This window comes from Balaenoptera ricei, chromosome 1 (genome assembly GCF_028023285.1).
Source record: "Balaenoptera ricei isolate mBalRic1 chromosome 1, mBalRic1.hap2, whole genome shotgun sequence".
NCBI lineage: Eukaryota > Metazoa > Chordata > Mammalia > Artiodactyla > Balaenopteridae > Balaenoptera > Balaenoptera ricei.
Window position 1 is genome coordinate 153,030,628 of NC_082639.1, and position 8,565 is coordinate 153,039,192.

Consider the following 8,565-nt stretch of genomic DNA (forward strand, 5'->3'; position numbering starts at 1 on the left):
AGAGTCTGCCATTAACCCCACCAAAGAGCACGGGTAGGCTCCAGTGTTGGGTTGCCTCAGGCAAAACAGCCAACAGGGAGGGAACCCAGCCCCACCCATCAACAGTCAAGTGGATTAAGGTTTTACTGAGCTCTGACCGCCACAGCAACAGGGAGGGAACCCAGCCCCACCCATCAACAGTCAAGTGGATTAAGGTTTTACTGAGCTCTGACCGCCACAGCAACAGTCAGCTCTACCCACCACCAGAGCCTCCCATCAAGCCTCTTAGATAGCCTCAACCACCAGAGGGCAGACAACAGAAGCAAGAAAAACTATAATCCTGCAGCCTGTGGACCAAAAACCACAGTTACAGAAAGATAGAGAAGATGAAAAGGCAGAGGGCTATGTACCAGATGAAGGAACAAGAAAAAACCCCAGAAAAACAACTAAATGAAGTGGAGATAGGCAACCTTCCAGAAAAAGAATTCAGAATAATGATAGTGAAGATGATCCAGGACCTTGGAATAAGAATGGAGGCAAAGATTGAGAAGATGCAAGAAATGATTAACAAAGACCTAGAAGAATTAAAGAACAAACAAACAGAGATGACCAATACAATAACTGAAATGAAAACTACACTAGAAGGAATCAATAGCAGAATAACTGAGGCAGAAGAACGGATAAGTGACCTGGAAGACAGAATGATGGAATTCACTGCTGCGGAACAGACTAAAGAAAAAAGAATGAAAAGAAATGAAGACAGCCTAAGAGACCTCTGGGATAACATTAAACGCAACAACATTCGCATTATAGGGGTCCCAGAAGGAGAAGAGAGAGAGAAAGGACCAGAGAAAATATTTGAAGAGATTATAGTCGAAAACTTCCCTAACATGGGAAAGGAAATAGCCACCCAAGTCCAGGAAGCGCAGAGAGTCCCATACAGGATAAACCCAAGGAGAAACACGCCGAGACACATAGTAATCAAAGTGGCAAAAATTAAAGACAAAGAAAAATTATTGAAAGCAGCAAGGGAAAAACGACAAATAACATACAAGGGAACTCCCATAAGGTTAACAGCTGATTTCTCAGCAGAAACTCTGCAAGCCAGAAGGGAGTGGCATGATATACTTAAAGTGATGAAAGGGAAGAACCTACAACCAAGATTACTCTACCCGGCAAGGATCTCATTTAGATTTGATGGAGAAATCAAAAGCTTTACAGACAAGCAAAAGCTAAGAGAATTCAGCACCACCAAACCAGCTCTACAACAAATGCTAAAGGAACTTCTCTAAGTGGGAAACACAAGAGAAGAAAAGGACCTACAAAAACAAACCCAAAACAATTAAGAAAATGGTCATAGGAACATACATATCGATAATTACCTTAAACGTGAATGGATTAAATGCCCCAACCAAAAGACATAGACTGGCTGAATGGATACAAAAACAAGACCCATATATATGCTGTCTACAAGAGACCCACTTTAGACCTAGGGACACATACAGACTGAAAGTGATGGGATGGAAAAAGATATTCCATGCAAATGGAAATCAAAAGAAAGCTGGAGTAGCTATACTCATATCAGATAAAATAGACTTTAAATTAAAGAATGTTACAAGAGACAAGGAAGGACACTACATAATGATCCAGGGATCAATCCAAGAAGAAGATATAACAATTATAAATATATATGCACCCAACATAGGAGCACCTCAATACATAAGGCAACTGCTAACAGCTATAAAAGAGGAAATCGACAGTAACACAATAATAGTGGGGGACTTTAACACCTCACTTACACCAATGGACAGATCATCCAAAATGAAAATAAATAAGGAAACAGAAGCTTTAAATGACACAATAGACCAGATAGATTTAATTGATATATATCGGACATTCCATCCAAAAACAGCAGATTACACGTTCTTCTCAAGTGCGCACGGAACATTCTCCAAGATAGATCACATCTTGGGTCACAAATCAAGCCTCAGTAAATTTAAGAAAATTGAAATCATATCAAGCATCTTTTCTGACCACAACGCTATGAGATTAGAAATGAATTACAGGGAAAAAAACGTAAAAAGGACAAACACATGGAGGCTAAACAATACGTTACTAAATAACCAAGAGATCACTGAAGAAATCAAAGAGGAAATCAAAAAATACCTAGAGACAAATGACAATGAAAACACGACGACCCAAAACCTATGGGATGCAGCAAAAGCAGTTCTAAGAGGGAAGTTTATAGCTATACAAGCCTACCTAAAGAAACAAGAAAAAGCTCAAGTAAACAATCTAACCTTACACTTAAAGAAACTAGAGAAAGAAGAACAAACAAAACCCAAAGTTAGCAGAAGGAAAGAAATCATAAAGATCAGAGCAGAAATAAATGAAATAGAAACAAAGAAAACAATAGCAAAGATCAATAAAACTAAAAGTTGGTTCTTTGAGAAGATAAACAAAATTGATAAACCATTAGCCAGACTCATCAAGAAAAAGAGGGAGAGGACTCAAATCAATAAAATCAGAAATGAAAAAGGAGAAGTTACAACAGACACTGCAGAAATACAAAGCATCCTAAGAGACTACTACAAGCAACTTTATGCCAATAAAATGGACAACCTGGAAGAAATGGACAAATTCTTAGAAAGGTATAACCTTCCAAGACTGAACCAGGAAGAAATAGAAAATATGAACAGACCAATCACAAGTAATGAAATTGAAACTGTGATTAAAAATCTTCCAACAAACAAAAGTCCAGGACCAGATGGCTTCACAGGTGAATTCTATCAAACATTTAGAGAAGAGCTAACACCCATCCTTCTCAAACTCTTCCAAAAAATTGCAGAGGAAGGAACACTCCCAAACTCATTCTATGAGGCCACCATCACCCTGATACCAAAACCAGACAAAGACACTACAAAAAAAGAAAATTACAGACCAATATCACTGATGAATATAGATGCAAAAATCCTCAACAAAATACTAGCAAACAGAATCCAACAACACATTAAAAGGATCATACACCACGATCAAGTGGGATTTATCCCAGGGATGCAAGGATTCTTCAATATACGCAAATCAATCAATGTGATACACCATATTAACAAATTGAAGAATAAAAACCATATGATCATCTCAATAGATGCAGAAAAAGCTTTTGACAAAATTCAACACCCATTTCTGATAAAAACTCTCCAGAAAGTGGGCATAGAGGGAACCTACCTCAACATAATAAAGGCCATATATGACAAACCCACAGCAAACATCATTCTCAATGGTGAAAAACTGAAAGCATTTCCTCTAAGATCAGGAACGAGACAAGGATGTCCACTCTCACCACTATTATTCAACATAGTTTTGGAAGTCCTAGCCACGGCAATCAGAGAAGAAAAAGAAATAAAAGGAATACAAATTGGAAAAGAAGAAGTAAAACTGTCACTGTTTGCGGATGACATGATACTATACATAGAGAATCCTAAAACTGCCACCAGAAAACTGCTAGAGCTAATTAATGAATATGGTAAAGTTGCAGGATACAAAATGAATGCACAGAAATCTCTTGCATTCTTATACACTAATGATGAAAAATCTGAAAGAGAAATTATGTAAACACTCCCATTTACCATTGCAACAAAAAGAATAAAATACCTAGGAATAAACCTACCTAGGGAGACAAAAGACCTGTATGCAGAAAACTATAAGACACTGATGAAAGAAATTAAAGATGATACCAACAGATGGAGAGATATACCATGTTCTTGGATTGGAAGAATCAACATTGTGAAAATGAGTATACTACCCAAAGCAATCTACAGATTCAATGCAATCCCTATCAAATTACCAATGGCATTTTTTACGGAGCTAGAACAAATCATCTTAAAATTTGTATGGAGACACAAAAGACCCCGAATAGGCAAAGCAGTCTTGAGGCAAAAAAATGGAGCTGGAGGAATCAGACTCCCTGACTTCAGACTATACTACAAAGCTACAGTAATCAAGACAATATGGTACTGGCACAAAAACAGAAACATAGATCAATGGAACAAGATAGAAAGCCCAGAGATTAACCCACGCACCTATGGTCAACTAATCTATGACAAAGGAGGCAAAGATATACAATGGAGAAAAGACAGTCTCTTCAATAAGTGGTGCTGGGAAAACTGGACAGCTACATGTAAAAGAATGAAATTAGAATACTCCCTAACACCATACACAAAAATAAACTCAAAATGGATTAGAGACCTAAATATAAGACTGGACACTATAAAACTCTTAGAGGAAAACATAGGAAGAACACTCTTTGACATAAATCACAGCAAGATCTTTTTTGATCCACCTCCTAGAGTAATGGAAATAAAAACAAAAATAAACAAATGGGACCTAATGAAACTTCAAAGCTTTTGCACAGCAAAGGAAACCATAAACAAGATGAAAAGACAACCCTCAGAATGGGAGAAAATATTTGCAAATGAATCAACGGACAAAGGATTAATCTCCAAAATATATAAACAGCTCATTCAGCTCAATATCAAAGAAACAAACACCCCAATCCAAAAATGGGCAGAAGACCTAAATAGACATTTCTCCAAAGAAGACATACAGATGGCCACGAAGCACATGAAAAGATGCTCAACATCACTAATTATTAGAGAAATGCAAATCAAAACTGCAATGCGGTATCACCTCACTCCTGTTAGAATGGGCATCATCAGAAAATCTACAAACAACAAATGCTGGAGAGGGTGTGGTGAAAAGGGAACCCTCTTGCACTGTTGGTGGGAATGTAAATTGATACAGCCACTATGGAGAACAGTATGGAGGTTCCTTAAAAAACTAAAAATAGAATTACCATATGACCCAGCAATCCCACTACTGGGCATATACCCAGAGAAAACCGTAATTCAAAAAGACACATGCACCCGAATGTTCATTGCAGCACTATTTACAATAGCCAGGTCATGGAAGCAACCTAAATGCCCATCAACAGACGAATGGATAAAGAAGATGTGGTACATATATACAATGGAATATTACTCAGCCATAAAAAGGAACGAAATTGAGTCATTTGTTGAGACGTGGATGGATCTAGAGACTGTCATACAGAGTGAAGTAAGTCAGAAAGAGAAAAACAAATATCGTATATTAATGCATGTATGCGGAACCTAGAAAAATGGTACAGATGAGCCAGTTTGCAGGGCAGAAGTTGAGACACAGATGTAGAGAATGGACATATGGACACCAAGGGGGGAAAACTGCGGTGGGGTGGGGATGGTGGTGTGCTGAATTGGGCGATTGGGATTGACATGTATACACTGATGTGTATAAAACTGATGCCTAATAAGAACCTGCAGTATAAAAAATAAAAAAAAAAAAAAAAAAGGAAAAAAACAAGCCTTGAGGAGTTCCTCCTTCTTGAGGGGCATATTCCCAAAGTCCCAGAATAGACTCCCCTCCCCCAAAACACACCTCCACCATGTCATCCTGCCATCTCTGTCCCCTTTCTCTGAAAAATAGATCTTCGGATTCGCGCCCTTCCTGCCCTGCTCAACCTGAAACATTAATAATGATAACAGCTGACACGAGGGCACTCAGACGGCCAGGCATGATGTGAACCCTTTATATATATTACCCAGCAAATCCTTATGACAACCCTATTAGTTGGGTAGCATGATGATTCCTATTTTACAAATGAGTAAACTCAGGCAAAAAGAGGGGAGGGGTGTACAGAGTTTCCAGCTGTGTGTTTGTTTTCTGGTTTAGTTTAAGATTTTTTCATTGTGGTAAATTACACACAACATAAAATTTACCATCTTGGCCATTTTAAAAAATGTACAGTTCGATAGTGTTTAAGTACATTCACATTGCTGTTCATCCATCTCTAAAACTCTTTTCATTTTGCAAAACTGAAACTCTGTACCCATGAAACAACAGCCCCCCACTTCCGTCTCTGCCCAGCCCCTGGCACCCACCGTTCCACTTTCTGTCTGTATGGATTTGACTACTCTAGTGACCCCCATATAAGTGGAACCATACAGCATTTGTCCTTTTGTAACTGGCTTACTTCACCTAGCACAATGTCCTCAAGGTGCATTCATGTTGTACACGTGACAGAATTTCCCAGAGTTTCAGTTTGGCAGGACAAAAAGAATTCTGGAGATGAATGGTGGTGATTTGTACAACAATGTGAATGTACTTAATGCTGCTGAACTGTACGCTTAAAAATGGTTTAAATGGTCAATTTTAAGTCATGTGTGTTTTACCACAATTAAAATAACAACCACAAAAATAGGTGAGAAGATGTGCCCAAGGGCACACAGTAAGTTCCAGACCCACACCCAAGTGGGCGGGCGCCGGCGTCCGGCACTGTGCCTAACTGCCACTCAGAACAGAAGAGACACACATAAAGCCTGAAGCCCCGAGGCTTTCCAGGCCATCACACGGATGTGGGCATGGCTGCAGATTCAGGCTTGGGGGCAATTACCAGCAGGAGTGGGCAGTCCACGCAGGGCTCTCAGTGGAAGAGGGCATCAGATGCAACAGGATGCTGGGGCCTTCGGGTCAGACAGAGAGGAAGACAGAGAGGAAAGCACCCTGCGTGGGGAGGGGAGAGAGCCAGAAGGTCTGGGAGCCACAGGATGGCAGAGCTCGGGACGAGCTGGGCAGGGGGGGCCGCAGGAGGTTGCGGGAGGATGGCTGTGACAAGAAGCCTTGTTTAATGGAGGCAGGGGTAGGGCTAACAGGAGGTGGGACACCTTCTTCCCTTGCCTCTGTGGGGCTCCCGGAGGAGCAAAGGAGCATCGGACCCTCTTCTGTGGGCAGGGACTAGGGGAAGAGGGTGGCAGGGAGAGAGGGACCGAAGCTGATGGGCACAGTGGCCAACTCACCAAGTCACCCAGACCCCAGCCCTTTCCATGTATCTTAGACATGACTGTGCCCTGCCTTGGCGATCATTTTCTTCCCATAATTATATTTCACCCCCTTTGAGATAAGGAGTGGACTACCACTAAAAAAATATGTCTTTCATCAACAATTTGATGAAATTGCCTTATTTAGAACTAGCAGGGCCTGAGTTAGGAATAGTGTCACGGCCTTAATTACGGACAGTGTCAAGGCCTTAGTTAGGGACAGTGTCAGGGCCTTAGTTAGGAGTAGCATCAGAGCCTATGTTAGGAATTGTGTCAGGGCCTGAGTTACGAGTAGTTTCAGGGCCTTAGTTGGGGACAGTGCCAGGGCCTGAGTTAGGACTAGCATCATTTAGGTATCTTGTCAGGGCTTGAGTTTTCAAGAATCCAGATAACAAAAAGACATATAAATCATGTCATAAAAATCGGGATCATTGGCAAAAATACATATCTGAATGTAAGGTCAACGGGAATAGATGACCGTTTTTCTCTCTCTCTGATTTGTGCCTGGCCTGGCATACCTTTTGCTGGGGTGTTAGCCTTCTCGCCCCATTCTGTGAGCCTCATTGCGGGGTGGGGGGTGGCAGGAGAGCACACCATGGAATATGCCAGAGCCTTGCTGGTTATCTCTGCAGGGCTTGGGATGGGATTAGGGTCGGGAAGCCCACTGCAGAGGGAAACCTAAGTCAGGAACAGATCAGGAAGGTGCCACCTGTGCATGCAGGTGAGGCCACCACATCCCAGCCGCTCCAGGGCTGTGTCCTAGCAGGCAAGGACTTCAAACTGGGCTGTGGCTCCCCCCTGGGACAGGGTGACCTTGGCATGGTGGCCCAGCGACCGGATTACCTCCTAGGGAATCCTTGGTGGGAGCTGAGGAAGAGCCTTGTTCGGCCTCCGTCCTGTGAAGAGGTGTGTGTGCCCCGCCTCCTGCCCTGTGCCAGAGGAGGCTGGCCGGTCTCTGCCCAGTTGCACCATGTGGCCAGCCCTGGGAGTCTTAATGCCATGGGGGGCCCCTCCAGCATCACCCAGTTAAAACTTCCCGGCAGAAGAGTAGGGCGGAGCAGGAAATGCACGTTCTGGGAATTAGCTCAGTGTGTGCATACATCTCCCGTGGTTTTCTTCTTAACTGCTCAGGGCAGCTGTCTCTAGCAGTGGCAGAGCTGGTTCAAGCACAGAGCTTTATTACAGCTTTAAACAACCTCCTACTCCCTGGGTAGCTGAACAGAGGCGCTTAAAGGGCCCTAATCAAGAAGTCAAAGAGGCAACATGAACACCAAGACTGTGCTCCCACCCTGCCTGGTGCCTGGTTCCTCCCGGGAAATCCATGGCTCCCTCCCCTTTCACACACACGTATTTATCACCTCGCCCTCCTGCACCCACTCCTCCCCGCAGTGCCCACAGCCTTCCTTCTCCAGATCCTGCACCAGGCACTGATTTTGCACTGTCTGCTCTCATGATGACGGCGTGCGTGTGTAGCCTTATCTGAGGCCATACTTCCTAGAGCAAGTCGAGGCCGGATTCCTGACAACTCTTGGCCTATAAGCCCTCAGGGCCGCAAGACAGTGAGCTAAGCAGCCTCACCAGTCCTGCTGAGTGGCAAAAAGCACCGAGCCAGACAGGCAGCCTGTTCAAGAGAGGGCTCCTCGGGTCACGCTGAGGGTTTTGACAACCTCCCAATGCT